The 26557-nt window shown below is 40.9% G+C and overlaps 1 protein-coding gene across 1 annotated transcript in view; it reads right to left on the bottom strand.

Annotated features, from left to right (window-relative positions):
* Nucleotides 1-26279, bottom strand: part of LOC126253098 (probable sodium/potassium/calcium exchanger CG1090) — a 538377-nt gene extending 512098 nt beyond the window's left edge. The window contains exon 1 of the mRNA XM_049954205.1: nucleotides 26158-26279. The gene's annotated coding sequence lies outside the window, so the exon portion shown is untranslated. The remainder of the gene's footprint in view (nucleotides 1-26157) is intronic.
* Between the last annotated feature and the right edge of the window lie 278 nt (nucleotides 26280-26557).

Below are 26557 nucleotides of genomic sequence, written 5' to 3' on the forward strand. Positions count from 1 at the left end.
TATTATTCATCGTTATTGGACTGTTTGAAAACCGAGCTGCAACAAAAACGCCGGTCATTGGACCGCAAAAAGTCCTTTTTCATCACGACAATGCACCAGTACACACTTCAGCAGTTGTGGTCGCAAAATTAATGGAAACAGGATACCAACTCGTTTCACATCCCCCCTATTCTCCAGACTTGGCTCCCTTGGACTACTATTTGTTTCCCAATTTGAAGAAATGACTGGCAGGACAAAGATTTTATTCAAACGAGGAGGTGATTGCAGCAATTAATAGCTATTTTACAGACGTGGACAATTCGTATTATTCGGAAGGGATCAACAAATTAGAACAGCGTTAAATAACCGTTGTGAATACAGTGTTGATCCGTGTGCTGTGTAGTACGTAGTGTTGTTGGTATTACTTACAGAGATGAGCGAAGAGGCTGTACGTTGTCCTTCTAGCAAATCGCCATCAACTTTTGTGTCACTTCTGCGATGCATTAATCAATTACATGTTGGTTTCTTTTATAAGACATAAGGTAGCTGAGAGAAGGAGGAGAGGCTTGCCTCAGTAGCCAATATGCTACGTGCCAATTGCAAGCTTCCGCTCCCAGCATCCTTCACTTAGGAACCAAGTAAAAGTGTGCGATCAGGAATCACCCTGTCCGAATTCTACAACTTTCCAGGCAAGCAGAGAAGGAGAAGGCTCTTGCTCTTGCGTGGTGGTTCCTTTTTAATAACTACTGATGAAATGACTAGAGTTACTCGAACAAGAACTGTAATCCCAAATTTTTTGCAACTTAAGATGTGTCTGTCTAACATTAAAAAATTCACTTACTGTAAGTCCATCTTTATACAGATGGTCGCGGGACCTCCGCTGTTCAATATAAAACGTCGAATCAAACCACCTTCATCTGTCTAAATTTCCAATTTTTATTTTATCTGAGCAACCCGTTTCAGCACTACATTACGGCATCTTTAGGCCCCCGAACCGACTTTTAGGAAGAATCTCACCTTTTGTCCAGTTAAAATAGGGACCAGCATTCACTGACTGGTATCCGTAGATTTTTGACATAGCGAGCCCTTGGATCATCACTTGCCCGGTATCTTTACTTTCAGCCTCCGTGGCGAACCGCTCCACAAGATCGATTCCCATGATCCCATCGTGACTGGGAAAGCAGAGGAATTCCAGTTGTGACGGTGGTCTAAGAGAAGATCCTGATTGTGCGTTACCTGTGAATGCTGGGAACAACAGGGAAAATTTGGAAATTTGTGGTAAGGGCTATGGGACCAAACTGCTGAGGTCATCGGTCCCTAGGCTTACGCACTACTTAATCTAACTTAAACTAACTTACGCTAAGGACAGCATACACACCCATACCCGAGGGAGGAATCGAACCTCCGACGGGGGGGAGCCGCCCGAACCGTGACAGGACGCTTAGACCCCGGAACAACAGGGGTTACAGTCTGTAGACTGCTTCTGGAGCCACTACAGATCAGGAAAGACTCAAGTGATCAGGTACGGATTTAGTGACGAGCTCGGGTGATGACCATCAGGGAGCGTTGCAGAATGGTCCTGGTGCATAGAAAGATGAAGCCTGTCCTGTCATCTCTTGGGCCAGCTGTGTAAATATCTGAATTGGGGTATTCATCGAATAACGAGATGAACAATTGTCGAAAAAGGAAGGGTTCGTCACATCCTGAAGTAATTGGTGGCGGCTGAACTGTCATGATTCAAGATGAACCCTAACGCCTTTGGTGTTTCGAGGGGTCCATACCACGATGAGTCGCTGCTCTTATCAGGGCGAAAGGGTATTCTACGGTTTAGCCAGAGGGTCACTCTGATTCACTTGCTCGTGAGAGTATAGCTAACAATTTCAAAATCCAATGTTATGGATCTAATCTTATTTCCAGTTTACTTCAATCGACTACCACGTAGATTTCTTTAACAAGATCTCGGCCATTTCTTTTCCCTTTCCAAGTGAGCTAACGGCTGTCTCAAACGACGCAGGTTTCGACGAAGCCTTAAATACTTGGAAAGAAAGAGATCTACTTTGAAGCCACCTTACAAATATCTTACACTCGTTAGTTCTTCGAAGTCGAATAACTGTTTTGCGTGACCTGAAGCGTCTACTGATAGCTCTTGTCGGTCGCATGCTTGAAGTTCGGACAGCTTACTGGAACCGTCATGATTTCAGTGGCCACAGGACGGATGCACTGCCGCTGGAAAGAACACGAACAAGCTGTTAACTGAATACCAGCTGAGTCACGATAAGGCTCACGTGTTACAGTGGAGCGTGCCTGTGGCCTGTTTCCGGGAACCACTAGCAGTCACGGCTGCGACTCCCGCGATTCTGTTGCTCCTAAGCACGCAGCAGCGCAGCAGCAGCAGTAGCACCCTCACCACAACAATAACAGTTACCTCCATTCAGTTAAACTGCTACATGTATTTGATGTTATCTTAATGAACTAATTAATAAAAAAAGGTTGCTAATATCTTTCCATATTGCTGTTGTTCTCGTCAGTTTGCAGACTTCGTCCTCGCTGGTCTATTCTGTGCATATCTCTGCATAACCACTCCAGCCTGCACCCACTTCAACATGTTTACTTTAGTCCAGCCTTGGCGTCTCATTACAATTTCTACTTCCCCACACTTCCCTCCCTTACCAAACTGGCATTTCCATTTATGTGTCCTGTCAACCAATCCCTTCTTTTAGCTATTTTGCGTCAGAATTGTGTTTTCTGCCCAATTCGATTCACCCCCCCCCCCCCCCGTGAACCAATGACCTTGCCATTAGTGTGGTGGCTTGCGTGCCTCAGTGATACAGACAGCCGGTGCAACCACAACGGAGAGGGATCTGTTGTTAGGTCAAACAAACATGTGGTCCTGAAGAGCGGCTCCCAACAGTCTGGATCATTGACTGATCTGGCCTTCAAACAGCCAAAAAGGCCTTACTGTGCTGGTACTCCCAACGGCTGAAACCAAGGGGAAACTACAGCCGTAATTTCTCCAGTGAGCATGCAGTTCTATTGTACGCGTAAGTGATGGTGGCATCCTTTTGGGTAAAATATTCCGGAGGTAAGATAGTCTCCCATTCGGATCTCCGGCGGGGTCTATTCAGGAAATTGTCGTCAGCAGCAGAAACAAACTGGCATTCTACGGATCGAAGCGTGGAATGTTAGATCCCTTAATCGGGAAGATAGGTTAGAAAATTCAAAAACGGAAATGGGTAGGTTGAAGTTTGGTGGCAGGGGGAACAGGACGTCTGGTCAAGTGAATATAGGGTTACAAATACAAAATAAAATAGCGGTAATGCATAAGTATAGTTAATAACGAATAAGAACGCGGGTAAACTACTGTGAACAGCATAGTAGTAGCCAAGATAGACATGAAGCCCACACCCACCACAGTAGTGCTAGTTTATGTGGCGCCTAGCTGAGCAGATGAAGAGATTGAAGAAATGTATGATGAGTATAAGAAATTATTAGATAGTTAAGGGAGACGAAAATTTAATAAAGATGGGGTACTGGAATTCGATAGGAGAAAGCAGAGAAGGAAAAATAGTAGGTGAATATGGACTGGGGGAAAGAAATGAAGGATGAAGCAGTCTGGTAGAATTCTGCACAGAGCATAATTCAATCATTGCTAACACTTTGTTTAAGAATTATGAAAGACGGCTGTATACGTGGAAAAGGCCTGGAGACACCGGAAGCTTTCAGATTGATTATACAGGGTGTTACAAAAAGGTACGGCCAAACTTTCAGGAAACATTCCTCACACACAAAGAAAGAAAATATGTTATGTGGACATGTGTCCGGAAACGCTTACTTTCCATGTTAGAGCTCATTTTATTACTTCTCTTCAAATCATATTAATCATGGAATGGAAACACACAGCAACAGAACGTCCCAGCGTGACTTCGTACACTTTGTTACAGGAAATGTTCAAAATGTCCTTCGTTAGCGAGGATACATGCATCCACCCTCCGTCGCATGGAATCCCTGATGCGCTGATGCAGCCCTGGAGAATGGCGTATTGTATCACAGCCGTCCACAATACGAGCACGAAGAGTCTCTACATTTGGTACCGGGGTTGCGTAGACAAGAGCTCTCAAATGCCCCCATAAATGAAAGTGAAGAAGGTTGAAGTCAGGAGAGCTTGGAGCCCATGGAATTGGTCCGCCTCAACCAATCCATTGGTCACCGAATCTGTTGTTGAGAAGCGTACGAACACTTCGACTGAAATGTGCAGGAGCTCCATAGTGCATGAACCACATGTTGTGTCGTACTTGTAAAGGCACATGTTCTAGCAGCACAGGTAGAGTATCCCGTATGAAATCATGATAACGTGCTCCATTGAGTGTAGGTGGAATAACATGGGACCCAATCAAGACAATGCCTGCCCAAACGTTCACAGAAAATCTGTGTTGATGACGTGATTGCACAATTGCGTGCGGATTCTCGTCAGCCCACACATGTTGATTGTAAAAATTTACAATTTGATCACGTTGGAATGAAGCCTCAACCGTAAAGAGAACATTTGCACTGAAATGAGGATTGACACATTGTTGGATGAACCATTCGCACAAGTGTACCCGTGGAAGCCAATCAGCTGCTGATAGTACCTGCACACGCTGTACATGGTACGGAAACAACTGGTTCTCCCGTAGCACTCTCCATACAGGGACGTGGTCAACGTTACCTTGTACAGCAGCAACTTCTCTGACGCTGACATTTGGGTTATCGTCAATTGCACGAAGAATTGCCTCGTCCATTGCAGGTGTCCTCGTCGTTCTAGGTCTTCCCCAGTCGCGAGTCATAGGCTGGAATGTTCCGTGCTCCCTAAGACGCCGATCAATTGCTTCGAACGTCTTCCTGTCGGGACACCTTCGTTCTGGAAATCTGGCTCGATACAAACGTACCACACAACGGCTATTGCCCCGTGTTAATCCATACATCAAATGGGCATCTGCCAACTCCACATTTGTAAACATTGCACTGACTGCAAAACCACGTTCGTGATGAACACTAACCTGTTGATGCTACGTACTGATGTGCTACGTACTGTAGAGCAATGAGTCGCATGTCAACACAAGCACAGAAGTCAACATTACCTTCCTTCAATTGGGCCAACCGGCGGTGAATCGAGGAAGTACAGTACATACTGACGAAACTAAAATGAGCTCTAACATGGAAATTAAGCGTTTCCGGACACATGTCCACATAACATCTTTTCTTTATTTGTGTGTGAGGAATGTTTCCTGAAAGTTTGGCCGTACCTTTTTGTAACACCCTGTATAATCGTTACACAGATATTTGGGAACCAGATTTTAAATTGTAAGACATTTCCAGGGGCAGATGTGGACTCTGACCACAAATTATTGGTTGTGAACAGTAGATTAAAAGTGAAGAAATTGCAAAAAGGTAAGAATTTGAGAAAATGGGGCCTGGATAACTTGAAAAAACCAGAGGTTGTTGAGAGTTTCACAGCGAGCATTGGAACAGGGGAAAGGAATACAGTACAAAACGATTGAGTAGCTTTCAGAGATGAAATAGTGAAGGCAGAAGAGGTCAAATAGGTAAAAAGACAAGGCCTAGTACAAATTCTTGGATAACACAGGACGTACAGAATTTCACTGATGAAAGGAGAAAATATACAAATGCAGTAAGTGAAGCAGGCGAAAGGGAGTACAAATGTCTAAAAAATGACACTGTCAGGAAGTGCAAAATAGCGGAGTAGGAATGACTAGAAGCTAAATGTAAGGATTTAGTAGCATATATCACTAGAGGAAAGATAGGCAGTACCTACAGGAAAAGTAAAGCGGCCTTCGGGGAAAAAAGATACAGCTGTAGGGTCTCTACAAGGGAGATGTACTTCTGGGCAATATTATAGAAGTGGAAGCGAACGTAGATGAAGATGTTATGGGTCATATGATACTGCGAGAAGAATTTCACAGAGCACTGAAAAACCTAAGTCGAAACAAAACCCGGGAGTAGACGACATTCCGTAAAAGCTACTGAACTACTGATAGCCTTGGGAGAGCCAGCCATGACAAAACTCTTACATCTGGTGTGCAGGATGTATGACAAGGCCAAACACCTTCAGACTTCAAGAAGCATATAATCATTCCAATTCCAAAGAAATCAAGTCCTGACAGGTATGAATATTACTGAATTATCTGTTTTAATCAGTCATGGTTGCTAAATACTAACACTATTTCTTTACAGAAGAATGGAAAAACTTCGGGTAAGACCAGTTTGGATACCGAAGAAATGTAGGAATACGCGAGGCAATACTGACCCTACGACTTCTCATACGTGGGAATCTCCCCATCGCAATCCCCTCAAATTAAGTGGTAACATGGCCTGGTGGATAGCCCGTCAAAAACTGGACACAGATCAGGCATGATAACAGGAAGAAGGTGTACTGAACTGTGAAGAAATGCAAAATAGAAACAGTGGACAGTCCAAGGACAAAAAGCCCAATAAAGAGCAGCCTACAACAGCAACGGCATTATGGGTAAGTAGTCATGGTGTTGGATTGCCAAGTGGGCGAGCTGCGTTGAAAACTCCCTCCCGCCATTTATTTTACTCTAGTTTTTGCGACAATATGAACTGTCCGTGTGGTTATTGAAATGTCTGTTCTTTTTCTGTAGTCTTAGCAGTTGTCATACTAAATGTTGGTTACAGAATATGAGTCATGTGATAAGAATACATTACCGTCACTAGTAAATGTGATGAATAGTGAGATCATGCCAGACACCACATAAACGCCTCACAAAAATTGAAACAGAAAATAAACGGGTGTGCACTATGTTACAACAAAGGAATCAAATAGTCGAGACTTCCAAAACGGACCGCAACTTCAAAGACGTTAAAAACATATTTTTTGTCAGAGAAAAGAGAAACTGTGTGATTTTGAAACTGTTACGTTCATTTGTTGCAGCTTATGTGACAAACTATTTTGTTTTCATCATTTCTTTGGGAGTGATCACATTCACAGTCATACGAACACCTGTGTCGCAGAAGGAGGCACACCTCACTCGATTACCAGGCGTACAAATTAGGTGTGCCGATAAGAGATTCCTATCATATGTCACATGTACTGTCACTAATGCCATGTATGACACATCAGACGTGTTTTCCGGTGGAGGATTCGGCTGACTTGTCGCCTTGTCATCACACGTTTGTGGTTCCCATTCGAAAGTCACTTCCTTTCGGCTACTAATAGAGTTGTTGTGCAGAGTCAACTGTCATTATAGGTCCCTACCTTACACCTCGCTGTTGCAAACCGACGTTACATCACGACACAGACAGAAATTTGAATAAAGCGAACAGCGGGAAAAAAAACATTGGTACGAGAGAGGTTTGAACACGGCTCGCCGGCTTGGCCGACCAACACCATAACCACTTAACCACGACGCCATTTCTTCTGTCAGCTGCTCTATGTTGTACTACTTGTTCTTAGACCGTTCACTGTTTCCACTTTGCTTTTTTTCCCACAGTCCAGTACTCTTTCTTCCTGTTTTCGTGTTTCATTTCTGTTCAGTTTTGATGGACTGTCCACTCGGCCCTCTACCACTAAATCTGAGGGGGGTGGGATGACGAGTTTCCCATTTTATAAGTTACGGAAAAGCAAACATACGTTTATACCATTTGTAAACTTAGAGAACGCTTTTGAAAGTTTTGGCTGGAATGCTCTCTCTGAAATTCTGAGGGTAGCAGGGATAAAATACAGGTAGCGATAGGCTATTTTCAACTTGTACAGAAACCAGACGGCAATTATAAGAGTCAAGGGGCATGAAGGGAGGCGTTGTTGAGAAGGGAGCGACACAGCGTTGTAGCCGATCCCCGATGTTATTCAATCTGTACATTGAGAAAGCAGTGAAATAAACAAAAGAAAAATTTGGAGAAGGAATTAAAGTCCAGAGAGAAGAAATAAAAACTTTGAGGTTTGCCGAAGACATTGTAATTCTCTCAGAGACGGCAAAGGACTTGGAAGAGCCGCTGAAGAGAATTGACGAGACTTGAAAGAAGGATATAAGATGAACATCTACAAAATCAAAACGAGGATGATGGAATGAAGTCGATTTAAGTCAGGTGAGGATGGGGGAATTGGATTAGGAAAGGACGCACTTACAGTAGTAGAAGATTTTTATCATTTGGACAGCAAAGTAACTGACGATGACCGAATTAGCTACGATATAAAATGCACACTGGCAACGACAAGGAAAGCGTTTCTGAAGAAGACAAATTTGTTAACATCAAGAATAGATTTAAGTGTCAGGAAGTCTTTTCTGAAAATATTTGTATGGAGTGTAGCCGTGAATGGAGGTGAAACATGGACATAAACATTTCACACATGAAGAGACTAGAAGCTTTTGAAACGTGGTGCTACAAAAGAATGCTGAGGAGCAGATAGTTAGATCACGTAACTAAAGAGGATGTGACGAATAGAATTGAGGAGAAAATAAATTTGTGGCACAACCTGAGAAGAAGAAGAGTCGTAGAGGGAAACCAAGAGATGAATACAGTAAGCAGATTCAGGACGTAGGTTGTAGTAGTTATTCAGAAATGAAAAAACTTGCACACGATAGCGTAGCATGGAGAGCTGCGTCAAATCAGTCTTCCGGCTGAAGACCACAACAGGAACATATCATTAGTTATTCAGAATTCGTCTGTAGCACCACATTTAAAAAGCTTCTGTTCTCTAAACTGCTTAATGTTCTCGTTTCACTTCCATACGAGGTTAAACTCTATATAAATCATTGAGAAAAGATTTCTAACTCTTAAATTAGCACTCGGAGTTAACAAATTAATTTTTTCGGAAACGCTTTTCTTGCTGTTGCCAGTTTGAATTTTATATTCTCTCTGCCTCAGTGTCGTTAGTTATTTTGCCGCACCAATTATTCTCATTTTAATTTTGTTGATAATCATTTTATAGCCTGTTTCAAGACACTATCTATTCCATTCATCTGATCTTCCAATTCCCTAGCCATCTTCGACGGAATTACAATGTCATCGGCAACCCCCAAAGTTCTTATTTCTCCTCCCTATACTTCAATTTCCTTTCCAAATTTTTCTATGGTTTCCTCTAGGACTTGCTCAAAGTAGAGGTTGAATAACATGGGGTATGGACTGTAACACGTTTCATTTGCGTCTCAGCTACTGGCTCTTTCATCACTTTAGAATGCAATCTGGTTCGTGTACAAGTTGTAGATAACCTTTTTCTTCCTGTATTGTATTCATGTCAACTTCAAGTTTTAAAGGAGTGTCTTGCTCTCAACATTGTCAACAGCTTTTTCTAAATCTACAAATGTTATAAACATGGGTTTGCCTACCTTTAACCTAGGTGTTAAGCTACGTCGTAAGGTTCCTATATTTCTCTGGAAGCCAAAATGATCTACTGCCAGTTCAGCTTCTACCAGTTTTCCCTTTCTTCCGTAAATAATTCGTGTAAGTATTTTGCAACCATAGCTTATTTGGAAATATTCACACCTATTATCACCTATGGAATAATTTTTTAACGGTTTGCTTAGTCAAGGATACCAATAATTCTGAGGAAACGTCGTCTACCTTAGGTGCGTCGTTTCTCCTTAGACCATTCACAGCTCTGTCAAACTTTTCTCGTTGTATCATATTTCCCGTCTTATCTTCATCTTAAATTCAATATGTCATGTGTTATCCAAGAATTTCTACTGGACCTTGTCGTTTTGCTTCTGTGGTCTTCAGCTGCCTTCACTATTCGATCTGCCAAAGCTACTTATTCTCCTTTTATTGTGTTCATGAGGCCTATTTCAATCGGTTGTTGTCTAATGCTCCCTTTGACATTCTCGACCATCCCTAGTTCTTTTAACTTGTCCAGATCCCATCTCCTTGATTTAGTACTTTTCTGCAATTTCTTCCGTTTCTTCTTTGTAACAGATAAATCATGGTCAGAGTTCGCGACTATACGTGGGAATATTTTGGAGTATAAAATCTGGCTCCTAAATTGCTGTCTATTAAATTTGCGACTTCCTTAAAGATCTGATAATTAATCTCATCGTATATCCTTTCAAGTGTTTCATCGTTTTCGGATTTGTGTTTATTCTGGATATGACAATGACATCATCAAGCTGATCGTGGTAGTTCATCCGCATCTTCATTTTCTTATTTATTATTAGATCTACCTCGGGATTGTCCCTGTTTGAGTTTGTGTTGATAACCCTGTACTGTCTTGACCAGAATTTTTTTTCTTGCACTTCACTAATTACCACTATAAATTACTTCATCTTACCCGTTTCTGTTTTCATGATCTTACGTACCTATTTCGTCATGGAATCTAAAGTTCCACGCTCCGACCCGAAAAACACCGGTTTTGTGTCTGCTGAGGAAACAAGCCTGCGTAGTCGCCATATGGAGATCCGAATGGCAGCTGCTTTATACCTCTGAAATATTTTATCCAAGATGATTGCCTTCCTCATTAAAGGATGCATCCCCTCGGGGAAAATAAGGCTGTAGTCGCCCTAGCTTTCAACTGTCTGTAGCCAACGTACCAAAGCCATTTGGTTTAATGTCTCAAGGCCATAACAGTCGATTAACCACAATGTTGCTCCCGAAGTTACTGAAAAGGCTGCTGTCCCTCATCAGGAACTATATTTCAGTCTGGCTTCTTCATAGATGAGGTTGCACGTACGAGGTGGCGATATGTATCGTTGAGGCATGCAAACCACGCCACTGCAGCAAGGTCCATGAAATGTAGAAAGAGATAATGCAGACAATTGCGATGTGGTTTCTTCAGTATATGTGTTTCCAAAGATTTCTAAGAGGATATTGTGTAAAAGAATAATAATACATCTAAGTACTCATAATTTGTTGTAATACTTCAGGCTTGGTTTCAGGAAATTATCTTCGAGAGGAAAAGCTATTTAATCCTACCTTTGTCGAACACACTTACAGGACAAAATAAAAGTTGAAGATTACATTGCAGATGAAGCACTTTCACTATTATTGTTTAATGTCATCGTATCTTCAGTGATTTCTCGCCCATTCGCGTCATTCATTTCATGTCAGTGCATTTAAGTAAACTGAAAGTGAGTGTTTCTTTAATTTACCAATAATGTCCGATTGCGTAAAACACTTCATACCTTTGCTTAAATTATAACTAAGTGCATGAAACTTGAGATAAAGGTCATTAGTGGTTTCTTTCGTATCTGGGAAACAAGTATTCGGAGACAACAACCAGGGAAATTTTCTTCATCTGTCCTTAATGCTCTAAATGGTGGAAAGATGTCCGTTTCCATAGGATTCTGTTCTTGATCCACAACCTTTCTTGAAATGCATGAATTACCTGCCAATAAACAGGAGAGACAACCCAAACATTTTCGTATTGACATATGACACAAGTATAAATTAGAAAGATATAATATGTGACATAAAAGGTCAGTATCATAACGTGGCTTGCAGAAAGCAGATCGTCGGTTAACGACAGCAAACACAATGTAGACCGTCAGTTTCTAGCATATAATTCTCGTAATAGCGAATTCACAAGGTAATCGAATGATCAGTTAAGTCTGAAACGTTAAATTTATCAGATTGAAGGGAGAAGTAAAATCTTTCTTGAAGTTTCGCAATTCTGCTGGTATGGAGACACAGACTGCCCGGTCCCTTCAATATATCTCTCTGCGCCATCATTGACGCTAAAACGTGGGAGAGTGTTAACTTCACAACTTACTTTGTTACGTGCCGTGTTGTTTTAATCTGGAGCAACACTGTATTACCCCAGGAAAGTGTTATCAGCGTCATAAACGTATGAATCTGCCATATCTGTAGGTATACTTCCTATGGCTATTTGCAGATCACAACACGGACTTTTCAAGAAGGAACTGCGTCATTCACTCATTGAACACAAAATAGAAAAAACATTTGCACATGGTTAAACACATATCTCGCCGTCGCACAGAAAGGTGGATGTCTTTCTGCAGGCTGTTGTTTTCACAGTATTTTGAAAGAAATGAAGACAGCTGTCGTAAAACTCACCTTTTCGGCTGTCAATTAAATAGTTTCCTTGTAGTATGTTCTTTACAATCTCTGTATAACGTACATTTTTTCTCCCTCTTTCCTTCTTTTTTTGTAATATGGTACAGCATTCTATTGATCACAGATGTAACATCTCTTTTTATGACCCACTGTCTCCGATTCAGAAGGTGTGACGGAACCAGAGAAAATAAGAATAGAACGAATGACCAAGAAAACACTCATTTTCAGGTTTCTATACATCAGTCGGTAAAAATGGAAGCCTTATAGGATCGTTTTGTTGTTCGTCTTTCTGTCAGTCTGTCTGTCTGAAGGTTAAGACCCCTTCTTCCCAACGAACGGACAGACATATCGAGTTGAAATTTATGTCACATATTGAGGTATGCGGTCTCTTGGAGATGTAAAAAATTTAAGCTTGTGAGTCAATGCAATCAATAGATACGACTATTTATGTCATATTTTGATATCATACTCGCAAACTCACTTATTAAAATCCACAGGTTACTTCCCCTTGACCAATAATCATGAAATTTGAAACGAAGCAAAGATTGACAGTACAGTAAAGGAAAAAATCCGAAAATCGTTAACTTGTAATTACATCACACGAAAAAAAAATTTTTTGTCATTTGTTGTCCGACTGTCTGTCTGCCCGTATGTTAAATATCGACATCGATAAAAGACAAAAATCGTCGAGATTCTCGATTTCGGGATGGATGAACTACATGTATACATAATTAAGTTTGTACGGAACCACCAAAGCGCAAGTCCTACTTGCACGTGGCCATTCTTTTTATAGGTTTTCAGTGAGGGTATGAGAGGTCCAACGCAGTATCAGACAGGTGACGGACATGTACGTAACAATATCAAGTGTTCCAGTATGTATCCTGAAAATTTACAGTGATAGGCCAGCGCGAACGAATCAAATTAAAATACGATTGTTTCGCTGTAATACCTCTGGTTGGTTTAAGACTTAGTTTATGGGTGTTTTTCCATATGGAAAAACACTGGATTGGTTTCTAAGACTATATAGTTCAGCTCAAACTCGCCTAATCAATTCTTGGTCACTTCATGTTACTGTAAGGCAAACTAATCGAAATTTAAACATGATTCACTTCGTCTCATTTATTTACAAATGACTGAAACGTGATATTTACAAGACGTAGCATTAATTCAACGTGTGCCATTCGGTTTTAGGTTTTCATTGATTTTCCTAAGTCGCTTAACGCAAATGAACGGATGTTTCCTTTGAAATGACATGGCCGATTTCCTTCCACACCCCTCCCTCACCCAAGCCTGTGCTCGGTCTCTAATAATCAATCGTCGACGGGACGCTAGACTCTAATCTTCCTGTTCTTCACCGTGCACTGAAGAGTACCAACTTAGTTTTAAATAAACAAACACAATTTCCGTTTACTCTTATGTTAAATTAAGTTTCAGTTTTAACAATATTCGACTACAAAAGTAAATTCAACTCTTTTTCATATTTTGCTGCACTTCACGATAGTCGCAGAAAATAAAAACTTTATTTTTTCATGTTCTTGAAACGTTCTGCGTAACAATAAATGCAATACTTTCCCTATTTAAACACACTTAAATTCATCATTTGACGTATCTTCTGTGTCTACATCACTAATATTTGTGCAAGTAGCACGCCATTTTATGAGTGGTTCCAAAATTCAGTTTTCAGCTGACGACGGCCTAAGAAGCCGAAAGGCGGTTCGTGACAAAATATTTCCAATTTAAAATGAAATTGTATTAGTTTACGTAAAGCAATTTCAGCGAGTGTCCAATATAGTTTTAATAAGTTTTCCGCTAGTTACTACGAAATATTTTGTCAAATATATAGGGTTCACAATACAAGTGTTTTAACTCCAGAAGTTGTTAAAATGCTGCTACTCTGTAAATATGCTACAGTATGGTATTTCGTGAGACTAGTAGCGAACCAAGTGGACAATTTAACAGTTACCGATCAGCTGGCGATTATTTGTATTCCAGAGATGAATTTGGGCGTACGTTTCGGACGATAAGTGAAGCAAGGGGTCAACACAGTCAAGTACGTTATCTCCGTTTTGCTTATATTCTTTTCTTACTATTAAATATATTCTTGTGAGCAATCTGTCAGACATTTTTCAAGAAACTGGCAATTGTAGTCCACACTCAACTCAGAATGTAATCAAGGAAGTCAAGACGGTGAAGATCTCACAGAAACTGGAAGGTTTACAGCACTAATTTGTTTTGATACAAAACAAAAAAATAGTTTCGTTCTTACTTACTGCTTACATCAGTTCCGTAACTTCCCTGTAATAAATTTTTCCTAACACACTGGTGCGGAAAACTTAAGGACAAAAGTATCTTTCGCATGATGCGTCACTGCTAACTAACACAGCTCGACGAAACTTGGACCATACATAAAAGAGAACTGCCAGCTGTAGTATAGAAGATAACTGAAAGACGTACGCAACGAGACGAACAAAAATTACACCTCTGTTCATGATGGTCCCGTGGACATTTCAAAACGCGGAATAGATTCTTAACAAGGTATGTGATCGCCACGGACAGCAGCGCGTGCTGTGCAGCGTGTTCCTGCCTCGGGCATGGATGTGTGTGATGTCCTTAGGTTAGTTAGGTTTAAGTAGTTCTAAGTTCTAGGGGACTGATGACCTCAGAAGTTAAGTCCCATAGTGCTCAGAGCCATTTGAACCATTTTTGAATCAATTAGGTCGCACATTGTCGTCTACAAAATTGAGGTTAGGACCGAAAGAACCCTCTGAAAAGATGCACGTAGGGAAAGAGTACAGTGGGATAGAGTACAGTGTGACAATAACGGTAACAGGTGAATACTTTGTGTTCAAATAATTGGAGGTCAGTGCGGCCCATGCAACATACGCCTCTCCACACCATAACACCTGGATCACCAAAACGATCGTGTTCGATATGATTCTGGACTTAGCCTCATATGACTAGAGTGGTAACCCGTAATGCACACAGGAATGCTGTCAAACATGATCGTTTTGTTTGCCCAGGTATCACTGTGTGGGGAGGCGTAACGTTGCTTGGGCCTATTGGCCTCCAGTTCTTTGAGCACGGTACATTCACTGGTGCATGTTATTATAACATTGTACTCCTTCCCCTATGAGACTCTTTCCAGGAGTGCATTCGACCCTGATTTCACTTTTATAGATGGCAATGCACGACCGCTTCGAACAGCGGAGTTGGAAGTGCTGTTTGTTCGAGATTATATGCGGCGAATGGACCGGCTTGGCCGTTCCCACGACTGTAACCCTACTGAGCACGCATGGGGTGCGTTGGGCAGACGTCCGGGTTGGCGGAGAGATGGAACACCCTACCGCAAGAACAACAAGATGTCCACGCGAACCTTTTGGCCAGTGTGGAAGCACGTCGCAGAGGATGCATTGCCACCATGGCGATCATACACGCTACCAAAAACCACGGACCGCCTTTTCTAATGTCCAAGGGACCGTCAAGCACGGCGGTGACTTCATGGTAACTGTTGTCTTCGAATAATAGTGATGTGTCGGCAGCTGGGCCAACACCTTGTAGATAGAGGTGGCTTAGAAAGCACGCTAGACTAACGCAGACGGGCGTGAAGTACTGGAACAGGATACGTAATTAATGCTATGAAGAAGAGAACGGAGTTTCTCATATACTTATCTTTAATTTCTTCTTGTACATCTCTATGGTGAACACAAGTGAGACTCTAATTACAATCACTGTAAGGCTAATGGCGCCTTGCTAGTTCGTAGCCATTAACTTAGCTGAAGGCTATTTTGTCTCTCGGCTAATGAGAGAGAAAGGCTTCGTACGTCTAGTCGCTAGCTCTGTCGTCCGTACAACTGGGCTGAGTTACAGTCAGTCTCTCGAGACCTGCCTTGTGGTGGCGCTAGGTTTGCGATCACACAGTGGCGACACGCGGGTCCGACATGTACTACAGGACCGCGGCCGATTTAAGCTACCACCTAGCACGTGTGGTGTCTGGCTGTGACACCACAAATAGTGTCCTATCTGTTCGTCCCATTGGATTTTTTTCAGTTACCTTCTGCACTATACTGTAACAGTTTTTTCAATGTATGGACCCCGTTTCGTCGAGCTACGTTACCTGTAAGTGACACATCACAGGAAAGTCACTTTTCGTCCTTAAGTTTAGCACACCAGTATAGTACAAGTTCTTGATGTGTGACGAATAATAAGAAAACTTTTTTCTATCAGTCATATAAAAACAAATCTACAAGAACGTTCTTGATTGTTAATTAGTTTTTAACTTTGAGGCAAAATTAGTGAAACTATGTTCGGACTTAACAGCACTTTTATCCTGAATGCCACGTATGCACTTCGTATTATTTCACTGACCGAGGGCGGTTGCGCGACTCTGAGACACTGGAGTTGTATGTGGAAGGAGCTGGATTAAAACCCTCCTCAAACCATTCTGATTTAGAGTCCCCACAATTACGTTAATTCATTTAAGGAGAATGCCGCAATGATTTCTGAAGAAGAAGAAGAAAAGTTCGCTCCATACTTGCCCACCGAGTATTTGTTAATTGTAATAACCGCAATGTTGACGGGACATTTCATAACCCCAAAACATGAAAAATAAAGCTTTTATGTCATGTGGAATTCGTTACGTTTAACAAAAGATGAAAAAGTTTAATTTACTGTTGCGATCTAATATTTACATAACTGGAATTTAATTTAACAGAGGAGAAAGCGGCCGGTCATATATTTATTGGTATCAAGTTCTTCCAATGGTGTAAAATATTACATTTTATTTATCATCGGTTTTGGCTTAACGCACTAATTAATAAACATATGCTCGAAATCCAAAGATTCGCGGTGTGTCTCACGTTTTATGAACAGTATAACAATGCAGAAACAAGTGAGTGTGACGAAACAGTTTTATACAAATCATAGAACACAATATTCTTAATGCTCGTAACGACGTCTAGAGACATTTTGTTGAAACTAAAATTTGTCTTAAACAAATTTTAGAAAAGCATAAGAGAGTTATGGAGAAGAGCAGTTTTGTGATATAGCATCTATTCGTACTTGCCAAAAGCTGGCAGGTGGTGAGCTGAAAAACTATCCCTAGCCAGACAGCACAGTACAATTCCATTTCCACAACAACATTGAATAACAGAGACAAACTCTTCTATACTCATAAATTTTGGCCTCGCTTTTGATTTATATTTGGGCTATTGTTGTGAAACTTTATATACTTGTACAATTATCTTAAAGATCTACAGATTGTCAGAAGTAGGCCTATCCTTTCGATTTTAAAATACCATTGCCGTTTCAATATGTGTTCGAATAAAATAATCTGTAGGTCAATCGTACCAAAAATAATCCTTTGAAGAGTAGCATTTGTTGTAAACTTTGTTTTGATATTATGAAGCTTTTATGACATATTAAGGATGTCCAAGTCACTTTGAATAGCCTTTATGTTTCTGATGTAATGCTGGAAAATACGAAGCTCGTATAACAGAAAGCAAGTAAGTAAGACACCTTGGTTTTATTAAATATTTTAAACGATTTTTTTCCCATCAGTCTACTGACTGGTTTGATGCGGCCCGCCACGAATTCCTTTCCTGTGCTAACCTCTTCATCTCAGAGTAGCACTTACAACCTACGTCCTCAATTATTTGCTTGACGTATTCCAATCTCTGTCTTCCTCTACAGTTTTTGCCCTCTACTGCACCCTCTAGTACCATGGAAGTCATTCCCTCATGTCTTAGCAGATGTCCTATCATCCTGTCCCTTCTCCGTATCAGTGTTTTCCACATATTCCTTTCCTCTCCGATTCTGCATAGAACCTCCTCATTCCTCACCTTATCAGTCCACCTAATTTTCAACATTCGTCTATAGCACCACATCTCAAATGCTTCGATTCTGTTCTGTTAAACGATATTGGTATGAAACAGTTTATATTTCATACGACACTGCAAGGTTAGTTCATTTTATCCTTTGCCTTTTAGACATCTGAGCTGCAAGTAAAAGACGTACAAATGTTTGTTAATAGCCATAACGTATAGTTGCGAAGTAAAACATGTTACTGGTCCTGAAAATTCGCCGGAAAACAATTTCAGTTCTGAACTTGTTTCTGTCTCTGTGAATATCCTGTATATTACGTTTTTAATGGTGAAATTTCAAAAATATGTTTCTTTCAAAGACGTTTCGTAGAAAGCAAACTGAAATCTTTTTCTTGTCTTTGAAACAGTTACGTCAGTGGAGTGGTCCAGCAGAAATTCAGAAGCACATTTTCTTTAAGTAAGGAATGAGTGGCTTAGTCGACAGAGATCACGCACAAGCGAATGTGCAGCTTTTGTGGACAGCAAGAATGGCGTGGTGAGACATTAGCCGTCCGCTGCTGATATCCTTATCAAAGATATGTTTCGCTATCGGTCTTGTACAGAGCACTATTTTATGCTGCTGGCACATACAATTCGGAGAAACAGTTTCAAGTCGTGCATTCAGCTGAGTAATTTAGCGACGTTTGTGCATCGGTTGACCAATCGCGAGTACGGCCCCGTCATTGTGTTACATAACAAATCACCTTCGTGTAGGTACTCACCCATTTGGACCAAATGGCACCCTCCGCCACACACCGTCAGGTGGCTTGCGGAGTATGGATGTAGATGTAGATGTAGATGTAGAACCAAGAAGCTACTCCGAATTCGTATTGCATTCTTTATTTTACTAACCCAGAACATCAATTTAATTTACAGGAACACTTTTTCCTAGTTGTTAATTTAGTTATGCGCGTGGTTTGTCAAGTAAAAACCCGAAAGTTTTCAACTTCAGATGTGCCTCAACATACGTTTTTGCGAGAAACTAAAACGAAAGTAGCATATTACAATTAATTCTTTTGAATTATAAAATCAGTGTCCCTTTTGTTCCCGTGATTCTTATTTCGTTAGTTTTACAATACTTGCGTAAAATGCGGAACATAAATATGATTTTCGTGGCAAATCGTTAACTTATTTGAAATGTGTGACACACAGGCGCTTCATACTCAGGACATCTCATGACGTTTAGCAGCGTTTCAGTGCAGTTTCTCTGGTCCTGAGCCAGGGAAACGAGTAAGCTGATGCAGTTACCATTAAGTAACAGACTTTTTATTATCACGGATATTAATTACTGGATCTAATACAATCACCACTAGAAGAACGAGTTAATAGCTCTCGCAAAGAAAATACGATAATTTTGTCGTTCAGCGGGCAACAATCTAAAACTGTACACAGATATTGATGAAAAAGTAACGTCTGCACCTGGAGAGGCGCCGTAGAGCTCGAAACGCAGCCTGGAGCTTCAATATGGGCACAGTATTTAGTGAATGCAGATTCGTGTTCCATACCTGCTCATTACTGGCATTACCTGGTTACTGAACTGCACCAATGTTATATTAAAGACGTCAGCGATTATTATTACATGTAAAACCCATGTAACCGCTATCAGTCTCGCGTTTTTTACTGGTGTACCAGTATCAATTTTTGACGTTTCTCCAAATGAACCACAGTTTGGAACCTAAATCCTGGAAAAAGTAGAGAAGTGTACCCAGAAGACATTTTCTGATAGGATGATAAACGTGTAGTATGTTTTACGCAGCGCCCGTTCGAAATCATTCTTCCATACAAGCGACGTATCATATTGCGCTCGCTCTCCCCCCCCCCCTCTCCGACCCACCAGCACCCCCCGCCGCCCGCCCCCCCCCGCCCTTCCCCCCTCCCCTCTACACACACTCGCACATTAGTTGCCTTTACTTCAGTTCTTGGTAAGATTTTTAAAAATAAATCTAACTCTTGTGATGGAACATAGGTTCTTTTTTTCTTCGAAAATAATTACTACATAGACATCCTCTGGTAGAGAAATAAATTTTTGAATCTTATTCCACCGCTAAATATTAAAACAAGGAATAATTCATTTCCATTTAAAGTAATTCCTGATATATTTAAAAGATTTTAGACCAATTCCGTTGTTCAACTCTCAATTAAAAAAAATGCTATCTTTTAAACTCAATAAAAAGAATGGAACTATAAAATTTCTGTTATTTTTTAAATTTAATAATGGAACTTTTTAATACAATAATTTACAAATTATTTCACTTTCCATCGGAAAAAGAGCGACAGAAATAAAAAATATCATTTGCCTTTATACTGACATGCTAATCATAAGACACTGTTCAACTTGGTAAATTGTACGTTTCATACAAAAAGAACTGACCAGTATATATTTAAATTTTAGAAAGTTTACCATGAAAGTAGTTGAAAAGTGGTAAACAAGGTCAAACTTTTTTATGTATGTAACTACAAACAAAGCGCAAATTTGCGTGTGATAGGAAAGAGAAGTATTCCATTAACAAAGTCATATAGGATTCGTGCAGTTTTTCAGTATATGTGCTAACAACTTTTTCTTCGAACAATAACATTCTATTGAAATATTTCTTGCCTGTTACTTAGCAAACTCTGTCAAAATAGACCCTAAATCTAATGACTTTAAAGTACCACTTTAAATGGTTGAAGGTAACAGTCCGTACATACGTTTTTGAGACATTTTCGACTCTAGTTATGTCTTTATCAACGTGGGTTTTGAAAAACTACCTTCACCACGCGTAACGTGCTGAAATAGTTCTGTATTCCTTCCACACATAGGACTTGAGCGAAAATTGAGCCCAATTAGGTGAAGACTCTACGTTTCATGTACATTTGTCCTAAGTAGGACAATATTTGATACTGAAGCCAGTGGGCACACATTCGCAGTTAAGTCGCAAACGGCTTGTTTGCGGTGCTTCTACTATCGCATACTTTCACCTGTACCAGTTTTCACTGCTAATTATGATGCGCCGTGTCGCTTGCGTCGCTTGGGCTTTAAACCGGTGTTGGTTTTATTGACATTCCTCCAGGCGTGCCAGATTTGCGCTGGAATACACCCATCTATCCACACAAGCACGCAGGCATTCAGATGAATGGATTACAAATTGACCTAGGACGTACTTCTCTCGTATTACAAGGGATAACAAAAAATCGAAACGATGGGTTGATGACGTCAGAAAACATGCAGGAACAGTGCATGGATGCGTACATCTGATGACGGCAGTGAGTGGAAAAGTGTACAGGAGGCCTTTATCCAGTAGTGAACGCCTGACGATGGCAGTGATTGGGATGGTGCTGGTGATGGTTTTCAGAGTGTTATCTTCCAGTTGTACTGGAACGACAGCAACTAGTCGCGTGAGTTGAAAGCATTTTACTTCTTTCAAGGATGCCTGGTTTCGAGCATTTTGTGCTAATCTTCTGTGAGATGGTGAATGAGCTGGTTGTGGGCATTCCAATGCAACCTGTATTTCAGTAGAATCGTGCAATTCCTTAGTCTGCATTGGACAAAATATTGCTATTTTCATAGTATTTCTTAACTCTGAGAAATGTCGCGGAAACGTCCTTGTTACATGAAGACACTCAGATGCATATTGGAAAATCCAGGATGCACTTGCTACTTTTTGGATCTCAAAATCTGGAACGCATGTAGAAAAAAAAAAATGTTCGTTCTGATTCTCATCTGCTTCTTACTATTTCAATAACCCGAGGGCACTGTTGATGTCCGTTTCAACTGTAAGACAATTTAACTTTCTTTTTTAAAAACTTTGGCTGTTAATTGATAATAATAAGCACACATCCTGCGATAATTTAGGTTGTAATAATTATAGTTCCAAATAAAATTAGACCTTAATCCACGCCGCCATCGAAGAATCTGTATGTTTCAAGTAGAACGTGAAATATATAGCTCAGAAAGTGATCCCAATGTTTTCATCGTTATGTATAGCTCTATTACTTTCTAACACTATCGTTATCCATAGACTACATTACAGGGCAATATATACTCATTCAAATAACACTGGACTGACGTATTACGGAGAACGTCCTGTCCTATGTCTTTTGTAAGGCAACGAACTTAATAATGTAACAAACTTAAAAAAAAAAAAAAAAACAATTTGCGTTGTGACTTAATATAAACGTGGGTGGATAACTACTCTGTGCAGTGACCTTCTTTTCGAACGTCCGAAGTTATTTAGGAGAAACAATAGGAAACCTAAATCGGGACAGATGGACAGGGATTTGACTCCGGTACCTCCTTAGTTTAAGTCGAATCCCTTTCTAGTGCACCATTTCACTCGGTATCAGTCATCTGTAATCATCACAATTGCCCCAGCGGCGTTGCTATAAAAACGCCATTCATTTTTATATACAATGACATAATCCCCACTAAAAATCTAACCAAACAAAGAAGCGAAATATGGTAACTGTCCTTACAATTTAATATGTTTGTTGTTATGTTTCAATCAGCCATCCAGAACTTTCTTATCTGGGTCACAACTCTGAAAACAGCGATACAACTACACGAGTCAAATGCACGGACTGGCTTCGTTCCTTTCGTTGAACTTCATTGCAACTTCGCCATTAGTACTAGTTATTCCGACTGCAGCGTCATTTCGTATCAGCCGAACAAGCGAGCATAAAATGCGGCATTACGGATCTCATAAACGTTGTGACATTTCTCGTAGTCTGTGGCTCATGTAGCGTTTGTAATCACTGACACTGCTGTGGTGCTTAATGTACTTCCTTACGGATTAAAGCTATTTCGGCGAAGTGACAAATACACTCAGTTCTCGTTTCCATTCATTAACAAATTACTTCTACAACTGATTTAAGATATCAGCATTCGAAAAAACCGCAAATAAAACGTTGAACAGGGAGTAGAATGTCGAAAGTTCATGGTTTTGTTCGTATTACGACGCTTACGGGGGTCGTCGGCTGTGGCCTTATGCATTAGTAGGAACCATTCCGGCATTCGAAGAACTTGAGAAGAAAAAAAGAGAAACGTAAATCAGGATGGCCGGATGAAGACTGGAACCTCCACCCTCCACAGTCTCTTTATAAAAAATGTGCAACGTCATTCGGTTTATCAAAAGGACAGTGAATGATCTTCCCACAATCACTTTACGATTTGTTTATTCTCATCAACAGTTTCAAGACTTCAGCTCCCTGTCTCAGTTATTTCTACAATGGTTTTGTAGTACAGCCAAAACATCAATGTAATACAGTGCAGCTGAGTGCGTTTTTTTTATGTCCCGACTATTAAACTCCGTAAATTGAAACAAACTGTACCTCTCTCCTTTCATGAAGAATGTAAAAGAAACAAACTGTACCAGTTATAACCAAACAGGTGGCCAACAAAAAATTATTCCTTCGTGTGTGGCACCTAGTGAAATTTCTAAGCACGAGAATTTACTTAAGACCCTAATCACTCTCATCAATAAATCTCTTTGATAATTCTAATAGTTTCCTTGCAGCCGACAGCTGTTAATAAGCTCGCGAGGAAATACAGTTAGCGGGTACTCATAAACCGACATCTGCCACATCACCCCTGCAACCGAATACAAACTAAACCAATTTTTACTACACTGCATATCGCAACGTACAACGTCTCTGTTTACAGCCTACATAACATAATGCGTATTTAATTAAGTGTTGCTGCATTATGAGCGCTATATACAGCTTGTACCTTAAACACACAATGATTTGCTTTAGAAATTTCCTTTTTTTCCTTTAACCAAAACTCCTCCTCCCCCTTCTACTTCTCCTCCTCTCACACCTTTCGTCTTCATTTTATTCTTCATATGAACCGAACGGTAGTACTAGGGCTGCGACAAGCTACTTCTCTAAAAGAAGAAACGATTATGTTCGCTAAACATGCTTAAAGAGATTAGCAACGACGTGGGTTTGAGAATAACCAGCAACGACATAAAACTATTTTAAAGTCACACTTCTGAATTCTCTTGGTGTCCGAGAATCATGATACGGAAGGAAAATTATATGACAAACTTCTTTCATCGTCTTGCATTAGCGCATAAACCAACAATTGTCATTTAATTTTCAGCTGAAAAAAAAAGATCAAGGATAGTGCGAGTTGTGACTAATCTCGAGTAATTAATACAAAACACGGGAGAATATCCAGCGAAAATGAAACTAATTTTAGTAGAGAAAGCTGCGAAATTACAATAGCCAACTACTGAAGAGCAGTATTAGCGTCCATGTTCCAGCAGACCGCTGAATGTGTGTATTTGATACTAGTCATTTTGAACCCAAAATGCATTTGCTATTACTGTTGGAGACCATTGAGAATTTTATTGTCTGTCACGATCAGGACCATGACGAAATGCGAATATGGATGAAAATCAACGGAGAAATGATAAGTGTTTCCGGTGACACTAAAGACAACGGCCGTTAACGACCGGCAGATCAAGGAAGAAGTGAAGTATCTGCATTGATGTACAGCGATAAGATTCATAATTATTGTACCTGAATGTGACGTGAACATGCAGTACTACTTGTATACCGAACAACAGAAAGCCTTGTAGCAGCTAAAGCACGCAGTATCTCGAGCAGCATTGCAGAAGTATCGTCGCAAGGTCAGACGAGTCCAAAACCGATACGTTCTGCTCGTAACAGCGAGGCGCTGTACTATTGGTGGAATGTCGCCAGCGACAGTAACTGTCTCGGCAGGTCTCGTTAATCGATACAACGCGAGTCCCGCGCCCCCGTCAACACAAGAAGACAGAATACTATCCTCCCCGGCAGTGTCGAGAAAGCCAGCTTAGATCACCACACATCTTCGCCTGTCCTTCGTGCCATTAGTGTCACCCACGACAGCTATTCTCCTCAACGTGGCATACGATATGACGGGTAAGATCTTCCTCCAAAAGGGCTCCCTTTATTGAAAAATAGGGCCCACCACATCCACAACATGTAAATTCTTCCTGGACTGTGTGCTTCCCCGTATTACCGTTTGGCGACAATCTTCAGATCTTGAGACACTCTGATTCACCTCTGGAGGAAGAACACTTTTTTCGTACATTACTTTACCAGTATCTGAAAAAGTCAACAATTTGATGGAGGTACATTTTTTAGTTGTCGACATCCACATTTTGAGCGCTAGTCAGTTTAAATAACGAATATGCTCCGAAACGCATCCATATTTACTGCCCCCCCCCCTTTTTTTTTTTTTTTTTTTTTTTCAATCACCACATCGGGATACAAGCTGCCTTTGACCTGGAAAACACAATGTGGGAACTGAAAACCAAATCTTCCAGTAAAACGTAAGTTTATGTTTCGACAGTTGTAAATACAATTTTTCATTTAAATGAATGTTTTTTCGTTTCTAGAATTACCTGAAATGAAAAGTGCAAGACAATACATATTATTCGTCGAATATTGATGAAGTTTATGAAGAAAATTATTTATTAAATATTATCTTCATCGTTATAGAACCCACGGAACCGACACGTTTCGCATATTTTGAACCTTTGCATGACTGGTCACAAATTGAGCCTCTCAGTGCGCGTAATAATCAACAGTTCCTTCGTTCCCAATCTACAGTCCTAATAAGTGTGAAACTGGAGTAATTCTCTTAACTAAAAAACGAGGCTGAAATGTAAATTTTCTAAACAATATTTGATGTAATGCATTATATTTTTGATCATTTAACGCTGAAAAGTATATGCTTCACTCTCGAATATCAATATATACCGCAAACAGCATCTAAAACGAATTCACAACATTCAATCTTCAACACACAAACTATGAACTGCGTATTTCTCTTTGCTCGCTGGATCGAACGGAACAACTTTAGGCAAAAGATTGACATTTTACGTACATGCAGTGAGAGTACAAGATAATTCTGCCCATTGTACTGTCAATGCTGTTAATTACTGCACAATATACTTGTAGCCTACACAACACAGATTTCCAGACCAACAGCACTTAGTGCACTTACTCTGTGTCGCAGAAATTTTGTCGATAACAACGTCGTCGGTGTACGAGCACGTGACGCACCCACAAGGACGAGTTCAATCTCTTTACAGCTGGCAGTACACGATTATGACCAGACAGCTGCGGCTTGGCAATTAGCGAGGTACTGGTAGCGAAAGACGTCGCACTGCATTAAGCGGAAGCAGAAAAGCGCACAGTGGGTGACAAAACACAGAGCTGCTGGTTCGAGAATGAACCAGGCCGCTGTGCTCTCCTCCTCCGGTAACAGGCTTTACGCTACAGATAGAAAACACAGTACGCGTCGTAGAGCCGGCTGAAGCTCACTTACCGGTAGAGGTGGCGCAATCGGAAACCGCAGCAGAGGGACGCGAGAACGTCGCGGCAGAAGTCAGAGGCAACGGAAGTTTCGCTTGCGGCAGGCTGTGTGTGGCCAAGCAGACTGGACAGCCCCCTCGCAGCTCGCGCCGATCCGCATTCAACTGTTGCCGCTGCACGGCGCATGCGCATCGTTCGGGCTCGGAGCGCCGGATCAGCAGAAGCGAAGCAGGGAAGGAAGGAAGGAGGGAAACAGCCACAGTCGGAGCTTCCTCTACTCTACGACGTCGCACCGGCGCCGCTCCCAGTTGTGTACGAGTGGCAAGCGTCATTACACTAAGCTCCGCGCTGTTCTTTTTATTACCTCGCCATTTCTGCCTCAACTATCGCGCTTCTTTCTAATCGCTAATCTT

This window comes from Schistocerca nitens, chromosome 4 (genome assembly GCF_023898315.1).
Source record: "Schistocerca nitens isolate TAMUIC-IGC-003100 chromosome 4, iqSchNite1.1, whole genome shotgun sequence".
Taxonomy (NCBI): domain Eukaryota; kingdom Metazoa; phylum Arthropoda; class Insecta; order Orthoptera; family Acrididae; genus Schistocerca; species Schistocerca nitens.